Here is a 22,096-nt window from a genome sequence, read left to right on the forward strand (position 1 = left end):
GGTGAGTGGCTTAGGTCGTGGATGTGTTCTGTGATGCACCATTCCGTGTAGGCAGTGGTTGGTGGAATTAAGGAAATGAAAAGCAAAAGCAAATTCTGACATTACACAAAATGGCGGTTCCCTGCCATACGCGCACTGTGGAGCTGAAAAACCTGTTCCTGCATCTGGCTGGTCTAGCCCTGTGCGTGATCCAAATTGGTAATGTTGCAAAGGACATATCTAGACATGTCAATGCACTGTTTGGCATAGCGTATACAGAAAGAACCATATAACATGTATGCTCTAGGGTTAAAAATTATGTTGTTGCATCCGGCTGATCCAGCCAGGTGTTAGGTCCAGTTCAGTACAGGTTATTAACACACAATCATGCAGGATAACAAAGTACTAACAGTTGCACCGGTGGAGAGGCAATTAAGTACATGCAATGTTGATGTGGCGTTAGACATCGTCTGCTCTTACCCGGATTGTGGCCGCAAGGTGTACAAAGCTGAGTGGGGGTGAATTCCCTCAGTGGGTGGCAGGATACGCTGCTCTCAACTGGGCTCTATGTCCCTTGGCTCGTGGTCCGGGAGGCTGAGGCCTGTAGTCCGGGTAGCCATAGTGCTCACTGTGTCTCCGTTCCCCTTTATGAGGAGGTAGGGGGCGGATGTCGGCTGACGTACTTCCGGGTGAGCCAAGATGGCGCCCGGAGTTCTCAGTCGGGTATTGCGCATGCGCGTACCATGTCTGGGCGGTCTTTAGAGCGGCCTGCTTCTTCTATCGATTGCACATGCGCCGGGTGTTAGATCGGACGGCTGTAGTTATAGTTGCGCATGCGCTGGATCTTGTAAGGGCAGATGTGGGCTCCAACATCAAGAAGCCGAGACAACTGCTCCTACAAACACAGCGCAAAGGCACATTTCCGTGCCTTCACTGCACACAATGCTCACATGTCACAAAGGGTGACAAGATCTTCCACCCCTTAACAGGGAAAGGGATTCCTATAAAAGGTTTTTTCACATGCGATTCCACCAACGTAATTTATGTCATTAAATGCCCCTGCGGCCTAACTTATGTGGGTGAAACTACCCAGACCATTAGGGACAGAATATGCCAGCACAAGTCCAACATCCGATGTGAAAATAACCACCTGCCCATTCCCGCACATTTTTCGGCTAAACGTCACACTATTGCCCAACTGCGATTCCAGGTATTGGAACAGGTAACAGTCCCCAGAAGGGGCGGAGACCTATCACGTCTCCTCATGAACAGGGAAGCCATGTGGATCCACCGTCTGCAAACACTGGAACCCAAGGGACTTAACCGGGATTATGAAATAGGAAGCTTTATATAGCTCCTGCATGAACACACAATATTAGGTTATCTACCATAATCATCTGAACACCACCGGCGGACAATATGCTCAATATAATGTAAACTCTGCTATCAAATACATTTGAGGTGACACCGGTGCCAATGGTCTTTAACTCAATTATAACATACAACATGTGCATTTGAGATATATATATGACCATATTAATGGAATTTAATTACAGTCTGTACTAATGAAAATTAACCACAGGTATTATCTGTATGGAGCACTGTAAACCAGACCATCTCCTTTTTTGTGTATCTTTGTGCTTTTTGTGTATTTTTTTTTTTGTGCATTTCGTATATAATGACCGTTGCAAACTTATACCTTTGCTTTTATTGGACACAATACTAATGACACCTCTATTCCGATTTTAGAGCAGATACTGAACTTCATCCAAGTTCACAAACATGAGATGACTAGATTATATCCTTTTTAAGATTCATCCCTCTGGTGGCCATCCATAGGTAACTATACCACAAATGCACCTTCAACCCTCCCAACTTTCAGCCGCAGCGCTCCCCCAGCACAGACAGCTATTGACACTGCCAGGAGATCCAGCACATGCGCAACTATAACAACAGCCGGCCGATCTAACACCCGGCGCATGTGCAATCGATAGAAGAAGCAGGCCGCTCCAAAGACCGCCCAGACATGGTACGCGCATGCGCAATACCCGACTGAGAACTCCGGCGCCATCTTGGCTCACCCGGAAGTACGTCAGCCGACATCCGCCCCCTACCTCCTCATAAAGGGGAACGGAGACACAGTGAGCACTATGGCTACCCGGACTACAGGCCTCAGCCTCCCGGACCACGAGCCAAGGGACATAGAGCCCAGTTGAGAGCAGCGTATCCTGCCACCCACTGAGGGAATTCACCCCCACTCAGCTATGTACACCTTGCGGCCACAATCCGGGTAAGAGCAGACGATGTCTAACGCCACATCAACATTGCATGTACTTAATTGCCTCTCCACCGGTGCAACTGTTAGTACTTTGTTATCCTGCATGATTGTGTGTTAATAACCTGTACTGAACTGGACCCAACACCTGGCTGGATCAGCCGGATGCAACAACATAATTTTTAACCCTAGAGCATACATGTTATATGGTTCTTTCTGTATACGCTATGCCAAACAGTGCATTGACATGTCTAGATATGTCCTTTGCAACATTACCAATTTGGATCACGCACAGGGCTAGACCAGCCAGATGCAGGAACAGGTTTTTCAGCTCCACAGTGCGCGTATGGCAGGGAACCGCCATTTTGTGTCATGTCAGAATTTGCTTTTGCTTTTCATTTCCTTAATTCCACCAACCACTGCCTACACGGAATGGTGCATCACAGAACACATCCACGACCTAAGCCACTCACCCACCATGGATTACCCCGATGGAGATGATCCCGCAGGATCCCGATTAGACAGACGACGTTCTCTTCACATGCCATGTCGACATGATTTCCTCTTTGTACACAAAATATATCGATATGTTATGTGCTGTATGTCTTTTCCGCACCTATCTTTAACACTATTTTAGTGTACGTTTTTCTTTAAACAAATCAAATATTGTAAGCATTACTTCACATGTATTGTGATCACTGTACACGTATTTATTGTGATACTTTGTATGCCCTTCCAGTTACACTGAAGAAGGCTATTTAGCCGAAAACGTTTTTTTTGACTGGAACCGCACTAAATAAAGCTTTGTACTGAAAACTCAAAGTGGAGTACAGGAGTCCTTCTATACTCACTCTCATATTTATTATTAATAGTAGGTTCCTCTATAGTTATATTGTGACTATCATTTGTATTTAGTTTTTTCAACTTTTTACATTTTTTGTGCATAATCTCTTTTTCCAATGTGTCTAAGTTTCTGCAGATTCTATGCTGCCATTTTTGCACTTGTTCTATATTTGGGAAGTGGTCCACTACTTTTTTGATATTAGTGATTTGTTCTGAAATTTCACCCAAAATTTGTGTGCACCTATTTATAATGATGTGAATTAAATTAATAGATTGTGTTTTAAGAAAAGTGTCCCATTCTTTCTTGAATGTGTCATTTACTAAATCTAGTGCAGGTGTTTTATTTAGTGTTAATCCCTTGGGGATATTATCACTCTGTATGTATTGATTGAGAGCTTTCACCTCCCATTTATTCCGTAATTGTTTCTGTAATAATTTTTCCAATTGGTAAAAATTCTCATCAATATTTTTCTCAGGTTGATCACAATTGCCTATAGTTGTATCAAGGTTATACATATCTATTGTCTTATATTTAGTGTCTATATGTTGCCAGATATCCATAATGGATCAGAGAGGAGCTCAACCAAAGGAAGAGGAAAAAAAATTTAATTTCAGAAATTGGTGGCTCACTCCCTGTTCCACTAATGAATAGGTGCACTGCCCCACAGCTGTTGCTGATAGAGTGAAAGAAAAAATTTGATTTAATTGGGCGTCACTCAATATCAAGCAACCATAGACAAGTTGGATTGTATCAGATGACTTTATATATCACTCTTGAATCATTTTACAACATGTTGCATAAAACATATAAATTAAAAACAATTATAATAAAAGCACAATGATAAAAGCACAATAATAAAACCTAGACTAAAGCTCTGTGGCACTGGGATTCCTTGAAAGGGGCTCTTTAGCCAAATTTATCAGTAGGTAGCCCCAAAAAACACTGCAGTCCAGAAACACTTGAACTTGTAAATTTATAAATTACACCGCTGATAAGAAAGTCATTAACATCCACAAATACTGTACTTTGTACAAGGTACTTTACCGCTCCTATATTCGGTCCGCTTGTACATCAGATATCAAGTGCAGTGCTCTTGTTGTGAGCTTCCAGGACCTGTCGGTAAAGTCTATGTATGAGGTTTCCCACGCTCCTGGATAGCTCGATGAGGCAGAATTTTGTTGATCATGAAATGATCTGTTGGTACTGAAAGAAACTCTAACCTTAGGCCTTGACTTAAGGTGTCTACCACCCAGGGAGATGCTCCTATATTTTCCCAGACGGCAGCAAAGCGGATTAGTCTGCCCCCCACTTGACCTCTGGCGTCATTGTTTTGAGGATGAAGCATTTTCGGGGTTAAAGAGAAACCCTCTACCTTTACCTCTGGAGGGCTGCCATCTCTTCGAACTATCTTTTTTCTTAGGATCCCATTTGGGCTTTCTTTGATTTTGACAGGCACGCCTCTGTTGAAAATAGCGGTTCTCCATAGGGAAATCCTTCTTTTTGTCTGCAGCTTTGTCCAGAATATCGTCTAAAGTGGTACCGAATAATCTATTGCCTTCACACGGGATGGAGCATAGGCGGTTTTTTGAGCTCGCGTCCCCTGACCAGGTGCGGAACCAGACGGCTCTTGTCGTATTGTATAAGGCTGCTGATCTGGCAGAGAGTTTCACTAAGTCCGCTAAAGCATCAGCAAGAAAATTAGACGCTTTCTTGAGAGCTAGTAGGGAAGCCAAGATTTCTTCTTGCGGGGTACCAGCCGCCAGGTGATTTTCTAGCTGGTTTAGCCAAACTGAGAGTGTTCTTGCAGTACAGGTAGAAGCTATACTTGGCCACAGCATAGCTATGTTAGTCTCCCATGATTTTTTTAAAAGGGCTTTCGCACTTTTTGTCCATGGGGTCCCTGAGGAGGCCAGTATCCTTACTGGTGCATCTACCTTTTTGTTTTTTTTTCCCACAGGTTTGAGTCCGAGTCATCAAAGGGGTATTTGCGTTTAAAGGCACCTAATATAGCATCCCTTTTTTCTGGATCATTCTACTCCCTAGCAATAAGGGACTTTACATTATTGTGAATGGGGAAGGTTCTTTTCTTCCTTTCCCCTAACCCTTGGTACATCTTTTCTTGTACGGAATGAGCCTCCTTCACCTCCTCAATGTTCATAGTTGCTCTGATGAATTTTAAGAGCCTATCTGTCTCTTCCGGCTGAAAGAGGGGTTTACCCGAGTCGTTTTCAGAAGAGGAGGAGTCTGATCCTGAAAAGACTTCCCCTTCATCCAACTCAAATCCGGCATCAGAGGGGCTAGAGATCTTTGAGAGGTGGATGGTCTTGGGGATGACGGCATCCTTAGGTCTACTGCCGCATTAACTTCATCTTTAATTATTGACCTCATAGATTTGAGAAGGGAAGGAGCAGGCACCAAGTGCACAATATAAGGTATAGTACAGAATAGCATAACAGCTTTAAGCATATCTCTCCTCTGGGAGGAGGTTTACCGGGCTGAGGGCAGAGGCAGAGGGATCCACGGGCTTTCTTGCGGTGTCCATGTCTCCAGGGCCCAGCATAGTCAAGCGTAGCACGAGGACGCTGTACTGTCTGAGGGGAACTTTTGAATTCCGCGCTGCTGGAGCTCCGCCTTCTCGCGAGATGCTCTTGCCCATGGAGAATCTCACCCGCTGACGTCAGACGTCGGATCCCGCGATAGTTCACCGAAACTATCGCGCATGCGCCCGGGGACGCCTGCAAGCAGGACTTACTCCCAGGAACAGGAAGGGAGGCAAAGCGTCCCTGAGGACCCATTCCCTGCTCCAGCCCTCCCACATAAGTGTGGGGAAGGACCCCAGGAACCGAGGTGAGGCTGGGTGGAAAAGAGAGTATCTCCTGGACTGCAGGAGCGGCTTCCACGTACATCCGCCGGACAGGAAACAACGACTGACTAGGTAAGGTGGAGGAGGCCCTTAAATCTTCTGCTTCTACGTTGTTGTTTCCTGTCCGGGGCGGGGACATCCCTCCTATAAGTGCCCTTGTGGGGGCGTTAGGGAAAATTAATTATACCCATTATTTCAGACCAAAAAGAGTTTTATACGGATTTTTATGGAAACTAAAACTATAAATATATTATAAAAAAACATGATACAACCAAATATAAATCATATAATAAAAACATATGAATTAAAAACCATATGAATAAAAATAGTATCCATAATCCAAATGGAAATTTATCTGGGAGTTAGTGAATAGAAGACGAGATTTTTTTTTTGATCTTTTGGAAAATTACATTATATTTTTTGGGGATGTTAGAAGGCTTATAAGTTTGGAAGCAAATCTTGAACTGTTTCTGAAAGTTTCTGAAAACCACTTTTTAAGACAAAGTTCATGTTTGAAGTCACTTTGTGGGCCTTACATAATAGAAACCACCCAAAAATTTAACCAATTTAACAAAGTACACCCCTCAAGGCATTCATAACTTATTTTACAAACTTTGGTAACCCTTTAGGTGTCCCACAATAATTAAAGGATAATGTAGATAGGATTTCAGACTTTCACTTTTTTGGCTGATAAATCCATTTCAATTATTTTTATTCCAATAACAAAGCATGGGTTAACAGCCAAACAAAACTCAATATTCATTAGATTAGCCTGATTCAGCGGTTTACAGAAACACGCCAAATGTGATCGTAGACTGATGTAGGGGCAGGCGCAGAAGGAAAGGAACGCTGTATGGTTTTTGGTGGGCAAACTTAAATTGGATTATTGGAAATTGTCATGTCACATTTGAAGCCCCCCAGATCAGTGTTCTCTGTAAGCTGTGCGGGCGCACGGCTTACATACTGCCTCCACAGGCCCATTAGCTGCCGATCCCTCCCCGGAGATTTCCAACTACAGCTACTGGGTGTCTGAGAATGGCAGCGCCTCGGACAAGAACAGCATCTTCTCTGAATGCATGAGAAACTACAGGCCCATCAACAAAACCATCCAAGTGCTGGACGACACCCTGTCCCGGGAGGGCAGTCAGGGCTTTGTGCCTCTGAGCGGCAGATTCATCATGTTCATCTAATCAAGGTGAGTAGGATCAATTGAAAAAAGAGAGGCTCCGGCACCAAGCGTGGACGTAGAAAAAGTTCCCAATCTTTATTCAGCAATTTTCATATATACAGCAAACAGTGGCACAGGCTCCCGCTTAATCCCAGGCAATCAACGCGTTTCGGACTTAGTAGGACTCTGTGGTGCCACGAGTCAACAACGTACACAGCACCCAGCCAGAGCCAGTGAGTGACCCTTCAGGACTCGGAGAAAACCTGCATGTAACCCAATATAGTGAATGAGTGAGGGGGCGTGCATACTACGTTGCGTATTCTCCATTTTATGTACGATGGCGTACGATATATAGCATGGTAGGTGCAATACTGTGAATTGTATGGCATGGTGTGTGAAATATATTGTACATTTTACAGCTGTCAAGGCGGACAGGATATCAGATACACAGAAAAATAAACAAACAAGTATCTAGGCAAGAAGCTGGGGATCAGGGTCACCTCCTGACACATCCCTACCAACTCTCCCTATACTGCTATGCCCACGTTCAGACCCTTAAGGTGGGAATAACGTGTCCTCGTGCCTGGGCTGATAATACCCTAAAATCCCTAAGATGGTGAAGGGGAATAGAGCCAGCCTGCTCCCTCAGAACCTGGAGGGGACAGGCGTCTCTCTAACAGCCTAGACCGCAAACAACAAGAAAACAACAACCAACTTATCTTTTCTGAGCAGGAAAAGCCAATCCTTCCTTCCTTCCTTTCACAGAGCCAGACAGAAGCTATAACCCGCACGGAACACTGGGAGTGGGTGTAATTTAAACCAACGACCCCATCCAGTGCACCTGAATGGAGGCGGATCTAGCTCGACTCCAAAACAAAAGACTAGACACGTGCTGGTAATCTGGCAGACCTCCGCACGTAGTCCGAGCAGAATGACAGTACCTCCCCTTTTTACGGGTGGCCTCCGGACACCCCGGACCAACCTTATCCGGGTGAGATCTGTGAAAAGCCCTCACCAGTCGGCTGGCACTGACATCCAGCGCCGGAACCCACATCCTTTCCTCAGGGCCGTATCCCCTCCAGTGTACCAGGTACTGAAGGGAACCCCAAAGAACTCTAGAGTCAAGAACCCTGGAGATTTGAACTCTAAATTTCCATCAACCAGAACAGGAGGAGGAGGCAATGGCGATGGTTTCACATATTTTTTCAGTAAAGACCTGTGGAACACATCATAGATCCTCCAAGTCTGCGGAAGATCCAGCCAAAACGCTACTGGATTGACGACCGCAGATATTTTGTAATATTTTTAGTGGACAACCACACCAGATCACCCACACACAGGTCCGGACCAGTCATACGTCTCTTGTCAGCCATTCGCTTATACCTCTCACCCATCTTCTCCAAATTCACTTGGATCCTCCGCCAGATAGAAGACAAGGCAGAAGAAAATCTCTCCTCCTCTGGCATCCCAGAGGAACTAGTACCAGAAAAGGTACCAAACTGAGGCTAAAAACCGTATGCGCTAAAAAATGGCGACTTACCCGTGGACTCCTGCCTACGGTTATTCAAAGCAAACTCTGCTAGGGACAAGAATGAGGACCAGTCCTCCTGATTCTCAGCCACAAAGCACCTCAAGTAGGTCTCCAGGTTTTGATTGGTACGCTCTGTCTGCCCATTCGACTGCGGATGAAAAGCTGAAGAGAACGAAAGTTTAATACCAAGCCGAGAACAGAACGCCCTCCAAAACCTGGAGACAAACTGCGTGCCCCAATCAGAAACCACATTCGAAGGTATGCCATGCAATTTCACGATATTATCAACAAAAATCTGCGCAAGAGTCTTGGCATTGGGCAGACTAGCTAACGATATAAAGTGAGCCATTTTACTAAAACGGTCAACAACCACCAAAATTACTGTCTTCCCGGAGCAACTCGGCAGATCCGTAATGAAGTCCATAGACAAGTGCGTCCAAGGACGAGACGGAATAGACAAAGGAAGAAGTGAACCAGCAGGTCGAGTATGAGCAACCTTTGACCGTGCACAGGTTTCACAAGCTGCCACGTAATCCTCAACGCTCTTACGTAACCCGGGCCACCAGAACCTCCGGGACAAAAGGTCAAAGGTGGACTTACCACCAGGATGTCCAGCAAGGACAGTATTGTGATGTTCCTTGAATACCTTGTATCGCAGTCCTTCAGGAACAAATAACCTCCCTGGGGGACAAGAACCAACACCTCCATCTCCAATTCAGGGTACAGAGCGGAGACCACCACCCCATCATCCAAAATTGGAACAGGATCCTCTGAATCACATCCCCCAGGAGAACTGCGAGACAACGCATCTGCCTTGACGTTTTTAACCCCCGGATGAAAAGTAACCACAAAATTAAACCTGGTAAAAAACAGTGACCATCTGACCTGTCTAGGGTTCAGACGCTTGGTAGATTGCAGGTAAGCCAAATTCTTATGATCCGTATATACTGTAACGGGGTGAGACGCCCCCTCCAACCAGTGACGCCATTCCTCAAAGGCCAATTTAATGGCCAGCAATTCTCTATCTCCTACATCATAGTTCCTCTCGGCGACGAGAGCTTCTTGGAAAAAAAAAAGCACACGGAACCCATTTGCCAGGAAATGAACCCTGTGACAGCACTGCTCCAACCCCCACTTCTGATGCATCAACCTCCACCACGAATGGCTGAGACACGTCGGGCTGCACCAGAATGGAAGCAGACGCAAAACATTCCTTAATAGTCAAAAAGGCCTGCAATGCCTCATCCGACCAGACAGAGACGTCGGCGCCCTTCTTAGTCATATCGGTCAGAGGTGTTACAATGGTAGAATAGTTTGAAATAAATTTTCTATAATAGTAAACCCCAAAAACCTCATCAAAGCTTTCTGATTCTCTGGTCGGTCCCATTCCAGAACCGCCTGGACCTTTTCGGGGTCGATGCGAAAACCAGAGTCCGGAAGCTCCTGCACAGAAAACACACATTTCTCTAATTTGGCATATAATTTATTCTCCCGAAGGATCATCAAAACCTGTCTCACTTGATCCTGATGGGTCTTCAGATCAGGAGAGTAAATTAAAATGTTATCCAAGTAAACTACCACGAACCTACTCACAAAATGATGGAAAATGTCATTGACGAATCGCTGAAATACTGCTGGTGCGTTCGTCAACTGAAAAGGCATAACCAGATTCTCGAAATGACCCTCGTGCGTGTTGAAGGCCGTTTTCCACTCATCCCCTTCATCCCCTTCCTTGATTCTGATCAGATTGTAGGCACCTCTCAAATCCAACTTGGAGAACACCTTGGCTCCAACAATCTGATCAAAAAGGTCGGAGATCAAAGGAAGGGGATATGGATCACAGACCATAATACGGTTCAATTCCCGGAAATCCAGACAAGGTCTCAGTGATCCATCCTTTTTCTTTACAAAGAATAAACCTACTGCCACCGGAGACTTCGATGGCCTAATATGACCTTTTGCCAAACTCTCGGCAATATACTTCCGCATGACCTCTCTTTCGGGTTGAGAAAGATTGTAAAGCCGAGACTTTGGCAACTTAGCCCCTGGGATGAGATTCATTGGACAATCATAGTCACGATGAGGGGGCAATTCCTGAGCCCCACCCTCCGAAAAGACATCCACAAAATCTGAGAGATACTGAGGTAGAGCCGTAGTAGACACACCAGAGATAGATGTGCCAAGACAATTATCCGAACAAAATTCACTCCAACCAATGATCTGTCTTGCTTGCCAATCTATAATTGGGTTATGTTTTGTCAACCACGGTAACCCTAAGACTATAGGAGCGGGCAAGTCCTTTATGACAAAACAAGACATAATCTCAACATGTGAATCACCCACCCTTAGCTGAATACCATGAGCAATATGAGTGAGACTCCTTTGAGAAAGAGGGGAAGAATCAATTACAAAAACCGAAATCTCTCTTTCTAAAGTGCAAGTACTTAGCCCCAGACTTTGAAGAAAAAGAGAATCAATAAGGTTTACCCCAGCACCACAGTCAATGAATACTTCAACAAAAAAAATTCTTGAGTCTAGCGCCACCATAGCTGGAAGGAGAAACCGAGTATTACAGGGAGCTTGCATACCTGCTTGCTCCACCACACCATTCACGCTACCAAGAGTCAGGAAGTTTTTTTTTTCCTCTTTCTCATCAACATGCGGTTTAACAAAAGGACAAGCAAAAATAAAATGACTACTTTTCCCACAGTAGTAACATAGTTTATGCAATCTCCTAAAGTCTCTACTACCAGAACGGAAAGATACCTGACCCAGCTGAATGGGTTCCTCCCCTACCCCAGAGTTACATGTCATATGATCCTGGGAAGCAGGTGAGACGAAACAACTCACAGAAGGGATCCCTTGCGCGGAGGGAGCCTTACACCTTTCTCTAATACGTCTATCTAACCATACTGCCAAAGACATTGCATTCTCCAAAGTATCTGGGTACTCATGAAAAGCAAGGGCATCTTTCAATCTCTCAGATAACCCCTGACAAAACGGACTACGTAACGCGGGGTCATTCCACCCTGACTCGGTAGCCCATCTCCTAAACTCAACGCAGTATGTTCACCCTGTGATAAATTACGCAATTTAGATTCCGCCATCGAGACCCGATCTGGGTCATCATAAATTAATCCCAAGGCTTTAAAAAATTCCTCCACCGACCGGAGGGCCAGAGAACAGGGCTGCAGAGAAAAGGCCCAGGATTGCACGTCCCCCTTTAAGCAGAGAAATGATTATACCAACCCTCTGACTTTCATCACCTGACGAAGATGGACGCAGCCGAAAATATAACTTGCATGACTCTTTAAAGCGGATAAAGTCATCCACACCCCCTGAAAACCGATCAGGAAGAGCAACCTCAGGTTCAAGGTTGGACTGACTCCCACCAGCGGAGCCATGAAGCAGAGAATTCTGACAAAGTGCAACAGCATTGCGGAGGTCAGCTACCTCCCAAGTTAATTCCTGCATACGATCAACCAACAAATTAATTGACTCCATCTCAAGGCTGCTGCGAAATGGCAGTCTAGGTTTTGGCGGGTTATAATGTCACGGCGGACAGGATATCAGATACACAGAAAAATAAACAAACAAGTATCTAGGCAAGAAGCTGGGGATCAGCTTCACCTCCCCACACATCCCTACCAGCTATTTTTTTTTAATTATTTTATTAATTGTCTTATGTTGGGTCTCATTTTTTTGCGGGATGAGATATAGAAAAGATTGGCACAATTTTGTGGTGCGTATTACTTTTTGATTGCTTGGGATTACACTTTTAGTGTGACAAGTTGACCAAAAAAAATTTGGATTTTTCACACAGTTTTTATTTTCTTAATTTAACTGTGTGTCCCTGAGGGCTTAGTTCATGTGTTATTATTTTTTTTTTTTAAATTCTGTTTATTTGAAGCAGATTCATCAAAAAGAAACAAGGCACGGGTCATGTACCCACATATCAATCATTACACACACTTTCCCCGCATGGGTTCCAGAGAAAACCAGGGGGCACAAACAGTTACATGAGGAACATGAGTATAGTATACATGAATCTGACTGCATTTTCCAATTTTTCTGAAAGAAGTAAAAACAAACAAAAGAAAGAAAAGAAAGGAAAGAGGGGGGAGGGACAGAAAAGGGGGGAGGAGGGGGGGGAGGCAGGACTATACTGCCAGGGGTCCCAGGGTATTACCCAGAGAAGCTTTAAGATACCACGAGGTATACTGAAAGGGCTTCACCAATTCCCTAGTCTCCGGCGGACTAAAGTGCGCGGCAATAAAAGTACGCCATTTATTAAAGAATTTGGAAGCTGAACCTTCTTTGTGCCTAGACGCTTCAATCCTTTCAAATCCCAAAAGAACTTTCAATTCAGAGACCACAGCAGGAATGTCTGGCATGGCATCCGTAAGCCATCTTTGGAGCAAGACTCTTTTGGCTACTAATAAGACTGAGTGCAACAAAATCGGGATCCGAGTCTGGTTCACCGGGCGGATATAATGAAAGACCAGGGCCTGGGGTTCCATAGACAATTCCACCGACCAGTTCTCCTTAATATAATCTATCACAGCGGCCCAGAATTTGACTACCTCAGGACACGTCCAAATGCCATGCCAGAAATCCGTAGCCGCCAACTTACAATTGGGACAATGTGTGATACGATCCGGAAACTGGGGAGAGGCCGGAAAGTTAAAACCATAGATTGCCCGGTGCATCATCCTAAAAAAGGTTTCACGCCAAGTCTCACCTACCACGCACTGGCGTACCTTACCCCAACCTTCCAGGATCTTAACCCCAATCTCCTCATCCATGGTGATGTGTTCCCATTTCTTAAAAAGTGTGGAAGCCTTGACCTTCGTGAAATTTCCTGAGAAGGCCCTATACAGCCTAGAGAGTGAAACCGTTTGGGGGGAGAAACTGAGGACTTCATCGAAGGAATTTTTGGTCGCTTCCTTTGACAAATCACGCAATCTATGTGAACAGAAACCCACAATCCGCATTATTTGCAGGAAATGGGAATCCGGCAGAGCGTATTTTTCCTTCAATTCTTTTGGAGTCAGCCAGCGTTTGTCCCCCAGATGCATCAGATGTTCCGCCCTAGTCAAACCCCTAGATATCCACAACTCAGGAGGTCTCAAACCAGTTCCGGAAGGGAGCTCCGGATGACCCCATAACGGCATCCATTTGGAGATTGCATGAGGCAAGTTAAATGTCTTCCTAACCGCCTTCCAGGTTGCTATCGTATCTCTCAATAAAAGCGAAGATTTAATATCCCCAGGCAATGCAGACAGGTTAGAGTGAAGGCACGACACCAAGTTCCATGGGGCAACCAGATTTTGTTCCACCTCCCTATTAGAGAAAAGATCCGTGTCGTGTACCCAGTCGGACACGTGACGCATGAGGCATGCTAGATTGTATCCCCGTATATTCGGGAATTTTACCCCTCCCTCTGGTTTCCATAGCATAAGCTTCGAAAGAGAGATACGAGGGCGCCTGCCAGACCACAAGAACCTGACAAAAGCCTTATTCAGTGCATTGACATCTGTATGTTTTAGTAGGATCGGAAGCGTCTGGAGAGGGTAGAGCAGCTTAGAAAAACTCATCATCTTGATGAGCTGGCATCTCCCCAGCAGAGATAAGGGGAGTGAATGCCACCTCTCTAGTTCAGAAATTATTTTCGTTATGAGGGGAGGATAATTTAGCAAATACAGTGACCCCGGAAGCTTACCGATTTTGACCCCCAAGTACGTAATCTGTTTCTTAACTACAGATAAAGAGAGACCTGCATCGCGCCAAAGCTGCGGTGGGTTAGCGGCGTGTAGCTCAAGAATCTCACTTTTAGACGAGTTAATTTTATACCCCGAGAAGGACCCAAAAGAACTCAGGAACTCCATTAAGGGGCCCAAGTGACACTGGGGGGTATCCATGAAAATCAAAAGATCATCAGCATACAAGGTTAGTTTGACCTCCTTCTTGCCTATGGTAATGCCCCTGTATAAGTCAGAATCCTCTAGAAATCTGGCTAAAGGCTCGATGGCTAGGTCAAAAAGAAGGGGGGAAAGCGGACAGCCCTGTCTAGTCCCTCTCTGAAGGGGGAAAACCCGAGACAAAAAACCTCCCGTGTGAATGCGCGCAGCCGGACTAGAATAAAGACCTCCCAAAAAAGTACGAACATCCCCAACAATCTGGAATTTGTCTAGCACCGCCCCCAACCAGTCCCAACGCACTGAATCAAAAGCCTTTTCAGCATCTAAAGCCAGCAAAATAGGAGCCCAGGCTGGCTGAGGGCGGCGCCTGACCCAGTCTAATGTAGCCAGTACCTTCCTAATATTCGCCACCCCTGACCTCCCTTTAATGAAACCTACTTGGGAAGGGCCCACCAGGGTAGGCATTAAGAGACTCAATCTGTCAGCCAATATTTTAGTCAATATCTTGAGATCCTGGTTAATGAGTGATATCGGGCGATACGAGCCTGGATCTAGCGGGTCCTTATTAGGTTTAAGGAGCAGTTTAATGTGGGCGACATTAACATGAGCTGGAAAACTACCCGTGTGCAAAAGATGGTTGAAATACTCCGTCATCGTGGGGGTAAGGTTATCCTGTAAGACTTTATAAAATTCTCCTGAGAATCCGTCAGGGCCTGGCGCCTTACCATTATGCAAGGAGCGTATTGTATGTAGCACCTCCTCAACCGTTATTTCCGCATTCAAAGATCCCTGTTGTTCCTCCGTCAGGGAAGGCAACTTAACGCCTGACAAAAACCGCCTACCCTTTTCCGGGTCCACTGGAGTGTCACTGTAGAGACGCTCATAATATTTTCCCAGAAGATCATTTATTAACTTAGGATTTGTGTGGGTCACTCCCCCCTCCCCTTTCAGAGCCGTAATGACTGTAGGAGCCCTTCTGCCCCGCGCTAAGTTAGCCAACATTTTGCCTGACTTATTCCCAAATCTGAACAGATCTGTCTGGAACTCCGACCTGTACATCGCCTCCCTTTTATCCACCCAAACTTCAAAGTTGTTTCTAGCCGCAATCCAGGCCTCCTTATTCCGAGTAGTGACCACCCGAAGGAACTGAGTGTACGCCTGTCTAAGCGCCGAGCTAGCCTCCTGGTATTGTTTAGCTACCACCTTACGCAGATTGCTGACATAACTGAGAATTCGACCCCTCAGGACCGCTTTAGCAGTCTCCCAGTGGGTCGAAACATCTGATGCATCCCGGGGATTGTCACCCTGAAACTCCCACCACCAACCTTGCAGTGTATCTTTAAAGTTGTCGTCTCCGGCCAGAAAAGAAGGAAAGCGCCATAGAAAATCAGTTCCTCTAGGGTAGGTATCCTGCAGGGAAATGGAAATAGGTGAGTGATCGGAAATCAGTAAGTCATGAATTTCGGCGGAGACCACCCTAGATGCCATGTGCAAGGGAAGGAAAAGATAATCAATACGGGACCATACATTATGTGCATGTGAGAAATGCGTATACTCCCTGTCATCAGGGTGTAAAGAGCGCCAGGTATCATACAATCCTGTAGAGGTTAATAAGGGAGGTAAAACCTTGTCAGAGAGCCTTTGCGAACCGACCATCCCCACATCCCTCTTCCGGTCTTCCAGAACAGAGGCAACTGAGTTAAAATCACCACCCACAATTCTGTTGGGAATTCCATCCAAATGCAGTCTGTTCTCCAGAAGAGCGTAAAAGGGGGCATTATTATCATTCGGGGCATACACATTATGAATGCTATAAGAAATTCCTCCAATCTCTACTAATAACCTATGCCACCTGCCCTCACTGTCATGAGATTCCGATAATATTTTCCCTGAAAAATTCCTATGTAGCAATGTGAATACTCCAGCTTTGCGCTCCCTGGCCGAGGATCCGCACACAGAACCTACCCAGAATTTTTTCATTCGGAAGAAATCTTTCTCCTCCAAATGAGTCTCCTGCAGGAGAACTATATCAGGTTGGAAACGCTTCAGGTGGCGTAAAATCTTTGACCGCTTCTGCGGGGAGCGTAAACCCTTAACATTCCAGGATATAATTTTCATTGTAGCCCTGGTACGTGCGGATCCCTGAGCAGAAAAAGCCAAGGGAGAGGGGAGGAAGTAAGGAGAAAGGAGGGAGGGAAGGAGAACAAATAACGCAAGACAAAAACCAAAATACGAGCAACCAAATAGCCCCGCCTAGATGAGTGGCAGCAGAAGCCAGCCCGCCAGGCCGGATATAGCTATATGATGGCAGCTGTGACTAAATCTAGTTATAGACTTTCCTTTTTTCCGCCATGGCAGAGCTCTCACATACCTGGCCTAAAACAATAACAATTTGTGCGACTGAACAGTAAAGGCCTTAGCGTGGGGCACAGAGCTAAATAACAAAACAACCGTAATCTCGAACAAAGGCAGCAACACTGACAAATACTGCCCCTCAGGGTTGAGTCCCAACCACATTTTGAATCGAGGAAAATCAACGTCCTCTTCTGGAGTGCCTTTCTGGGCCACTGCGCAAACGGTCATTCCCTCGTCGAGCAGCTGGATCCAAGGAGTCCTTCAAAGTAGACCGCTGGGGAGAGAGGGGCACATCATGCGGTTCCGCATCCACAATCTCATCCAAGGCCTCCTTTGCCTCCGTGGGGGATCTAAAGGTGATAGTCCCCCCATTTGCCCTGTGAATCTTCAAAACCGCCGGAAAAAGAAGCTGAAATCTGATGTCTCTGTGGTATAACTCAGTGCAGACTGGACTGAAAGCCTTGCGTTTCTTCGCCACCTCAGCCGAGAAATCCTCAAACAGTAAGATTTTGTGGCCTCTGATTGTTATCTGATGCCGTCTTTTACGGAAACTGCGGAGTAATGCCACCTTATCATTAAAGTCCAACAATTTGAAAATAACCTGACGAGGCCTCGCATCCCCACCACGTGGAGACTCAGAGTTTGAGTCCCTAGGAGCTCCTCTATCTGGGCCAATCCTGTGGGCCCTCTCCACTCGACAGAAAAACTTCAGGCCCAGGGCCTCAGGCAGTTCCCTCTCACATATATCCAAAAGGTCCAGTTGTTTAATGGATTCAGGCAGACCAACCACCCTCAGGTTATTGCGTCGTGACCTGTTTTCAAGATCATCAACTTTAAACCGTAGGTATTCCAGATCATTCTGCTGTGATTTCAAAACAGCCTCAGTGTTCCCTGCTTGCTGCTGCAATGAGCGTAACTCTTTTTCAAGGGCCCCCACTTGCATGCTGGTCTGGTTTACCTCCTCCCTTAGGGAGTTAAATGAGGCCATTATTGTTGTTTCCAGCGTTTTCTGGATGTCCGGCATTATGCGTAACGCCACCTCGATGGCTAGCTGCTTATAATCCAGCGTGGCCGAGCCTCCTAAAGGGGACCCCTCTCCCTGGGTGCTCTGAGAGCCCTCCTCCCGAAATAGCAGTGGCTGCGTGTCCGCCATTTTTGCCGCGCTCTGCGAGGCTGCTAGCTGCGCACCTGTGATCTTCTGCCCGCTCCGGAGGAGGTATCTTTCCATCAGCTCCTCAAGGCAGGTAAGTGGTGTCAGTCGGACGTCCCTCAGGATCAGTAAGCAGATCCCTGCGCTGCAAAATGACACGGGTATTCGGCGATATGCAGGAGCTCTGAGCGCTGCGTCCTCACATGGCGGCGCCGGAACCGGAAGTCCATGTGTTATTATTATAGAGCAGGTCAATACGGATGAAGCAATACCTAACATGTAAAAAAATATTTTTTATTAACACAAGAAAAGCGTTTTAGAAAAAATTTAACAAATAAAAATTACAGGTTTTAGTGTCTCCTCAGCCTTAGAGCCGTATTTTTTTAAATTATTTTATTAATTGTCTTATGTTGGGTCTCATTTTTGCGGGATGAGATGAAGAAAAGATTGGCACTATTTCGTGGCGCGTATTACTTTTTGATCGCTTGTGAATACACTTTTAATGTGGCAAGTTGACCAAAAAAATAATTGCTTTTTTAATAACGTTTTTATTTAATTTATTTTACCATGTTTACATGATGGGCTATGTAATATGGTATTGTTATAGAGCCGGTCATTACGGACATAGCAATACCTAACATGTCTACTTATTGGTATTTTTTTTACATTTAAATAGATTTTTTATTGTTTCTAAAATGCTTTCATTGGGTTAAAAGTTTTAGTGCCTCCTTAGCCTGAGAGACAAATTTTTTAATATTTTTTAGATAGATTGTCTTATGTGGGTTTTTATTTTGCGCGGCATGAGATGAACGACAGATTGGCACTATTTTGTGGCGCGTATTACTTTTTGATCGCTTGGGATTACACTTTTAGTGTGGCAAGTTGACAAAAAAATTAGATTTTTTTCAGACCCTTTTTATTTCATTCATTTTACCGTGTTTACAAGATGGATTATGTCGTGTAGTATTATTATAGAGTCGGTCATTACAGACGTAACAATACCCAATGTCTTTTTTTTTTGGTTTTAACACAAATTCTTAAAAAAAAAAATCTTTTTTATTTATTAGGCAATTGTCTTGGGCAGGGTCTCTTTTATTGTGGGATGAGATGACGGTTTGATTGTTACCATTTCGGGGTACATACGACTTTTTAAATAACTTTTAATACATTTTTGTAGAAAGAAAGGTGGGCAAAATTTTAATTCCATGATATATTATTATTTTTTTTATGTAGTTCACCTTGCGGGGAAATTAACATGACCGTTTTATAGATCGTGTCATTACGGACGCGATAATAACAAACATGTGTAGGGTATTTTGTGTTTTTTTTTATTTATTAGTGTTTTTTTACTTTTTTACTTCTGACCCAGACCCACTTGGTTCTTTAAGATCCAGTGGGTCTGAAGCCTCCTCTGCAATACACTATATAGTGTACTGCAGAGTGTTTTCACTTGAACTTAGCCTGCTCAGGCTTAACTATACCATGGCAAGCTGGATGCCTTGGAAGGTCTCCAGTTGCCATGATAACCACCGGGACGCTGAAAAAGCAGTGCAGCACAGCGGACTGGTGGGAGAAAGAAGGAGCGTACCGCAGCATCTGAGAGGTGAGGGGGAAGCTGGGGACCGCAGCGTCTGTAAGGGGGGGCAGAAAAGCCGGGGACCGCAGCATCTATGAGGGGGGGGGGGTCGGGCCACATGGAGAATCGCGGCATGTGTACAATGGGTTGTCAGGGGATCGCGGCACCTGTGAAGAGAGGGGAGGCGCGGACAACAGCGTCTATGGGGGGGCGGGGGGAGCCGCGGACAACAGCGTCTATAGGGAGGGGAGCCGGGGACCGTAGCGTCTGTAAGGGGGGGAGAGTCGGGGACCGCAGCGTCTGTAAGGGGGGGGGGTCGGGGACCGCAGCGTCTGTAAGAGGGGGGAAAGCCGCGAACCGCAGCGTCTGAAAGGAGGGGGTGGGGGGGAAGCCGGGGACAACAGCTTCTGTAAGGAGGGGGTGGGGGGGAAGCCGGGGACAGCAGCATCTATGAGACGGGGGGGGTCGGGCCACATGGAGAATCGTGGCATGTGTACAATGGGTTATCAGGGGATCGCGGCACCTATGAAGAGAGGGGAGCCGCGGACCACAGCGTCTATGAGGGGATGGGGGGAGCCACGGACCACAGCTTCTATGGGGGGAGCCGCGGACCACAGCTTCTATGAAGGGATGGGGGGAGCCGCGGACCACAGCGTCTTTGAGGGGATGGGGGGAGCCGCGGACCACAGCGTCTATGAGGGGGGAAAGCCGCGGACCGCAGAGTCTATGAGGGGGGGGAGCAGCGGACCGCAGCATCTATGAGGGGGGGGAAAGCCGCGGACCGCAGCGTCTATGAGGGGATGGGGGAGCCGCGGACCGCAGCGTCTATGAGGTAATGGGGGAGCCGCGGACCGCAGCGTCTAGGAGGGGGGGGGAGCAGCAGACCGCAGCGTCTATGAGGGGGGGAGCCGCGGACCGCAGCGTCTATGAGGGGTGGGAGCCGCGGACCGCAGCGTCTATGAGGGGTGGGAGCCGCGGACCGCAGCGTCTTTGAGGAGGGGGGAAGCCGGGGACCGCAGCGTCTATGAGGGGGGGGGGGGGGGGGCCGGAACATGCAGCATCTATGAGAGGGGGGGGGAGCCGGGGAACGCAGCATCTATGAGAGGGGGGGGGGGGAGCCGGGGAACGCAGCATCTATGAGAGGGAGGGAGGGGGCATCGCGGCATCTGTACAATGGGATGTCAGGGGATCGCGGCATCTGTGCAGGGGGGAGGGTAGCACGGGATCGTGGCATGTGTGCAGGGGGGAGCAGGGGATCGTTGCATGTGTGCAGGGGGGAGGGTGTTTGGGAGTGGGGAGCGGGGGATCCGGGGATCCATGAATAGAGGACGCCGCTCTGCCATCTTGACAGGGGGGCGCGCCACATTTGCAATGTTCAGGAAGTGGTTGACATCAAGCAGGGTGGTGAGGGTGGGAAATGCGAGTTTCTTACTGTGTAGGAGGCTGCTGGCTGCGCGAACCAAAGCTCTTCTGCTTGCTGGGGATGGACGGCTCTTCTGCTGGGCTGCCTGAATAACACTGGTGGCCGGCAGCTTGTGTTACACTGACTGCCACACTGGGTGCACGCCTACTGCCTGCCACTAGCCAATCAGCAGCAGGATCTTTGAACACTACTTATGCTGATTGGACAGTGTGCATGGTGGAAGGTTAAAATGTGGGGCGTGGCATCGACGAGAGCACGCACTGTAGTTGTAGGGACGGGGCCAGAGTCTGTGAGCTGACACCTGAGGGATGAGGCAGTTTTGGCTGAGGGAGTTTTGGATGAGGGAGGAGGGAGTTTGGGCTGACGCCTGAGGGAGGAGGGAGTTTGGGCTGACGTATGAGGGGGGAGGGAGTTTGGGATGAGGGAGGAAGGAGTTTGGGCTGACGTCTGAGGGAGGAAGGAGTTTGGGCTGACGTCTTAGGAAGGAGTATAGCCTGAGGGAGGAGGACTGATGGAGTTTTGCCTGACGGAGGATGCAGTTTTGCCTGACGGAGGAGGGAGTTGTGGATGATGTCTGAGGATGTTCTTATATGTATGCCGTAGATGGGTCTGCACTAAACTGCTCTCCAAGAGATGCTAATGTTTAGGTCGTGCCTATGATATGCCATTATGGATCAGCAACTTCACAGCATTTCTACATTAAAAAAAACCTACTTCTATATACAGTTGTGTTCAAAATTATTCAACCCCCACTGAAATTGAGTGTTTTGGCCAGTTTGACATTGATTTTGATCATTTCAGTCATCTTGTTTACAATTAAATCAAAGAGGCACTTGTAAGTCAGACAAATATAACATAACATTTATAATGAAATAACCACAAATGTATTTTCTGTGCTCACATCATTATCAGTTTTATTCAACCCCCAAGTGACATTCAATCTTAGTACTTAGTACAACATCCTTTTCCAGTTATAACAACTTTTAAACGTGAAGCATAGCTTGACACAAG

This window comes from Bufo gargarizans, chromosome 11 (assembly GCF_014858855.1).
Source record: "Bufo gargarizans isolate SCDJY-AF-19 chromosome 11, ASM1485885v1, whole genome shotgun sequence".
In the NCBI taxonomy this organism is placed as follows: Eukaryota; Metazoa; Chordata; class Amphibia; order Anura; family Bufonidae; genus Bufo; species Bufo gargarizans.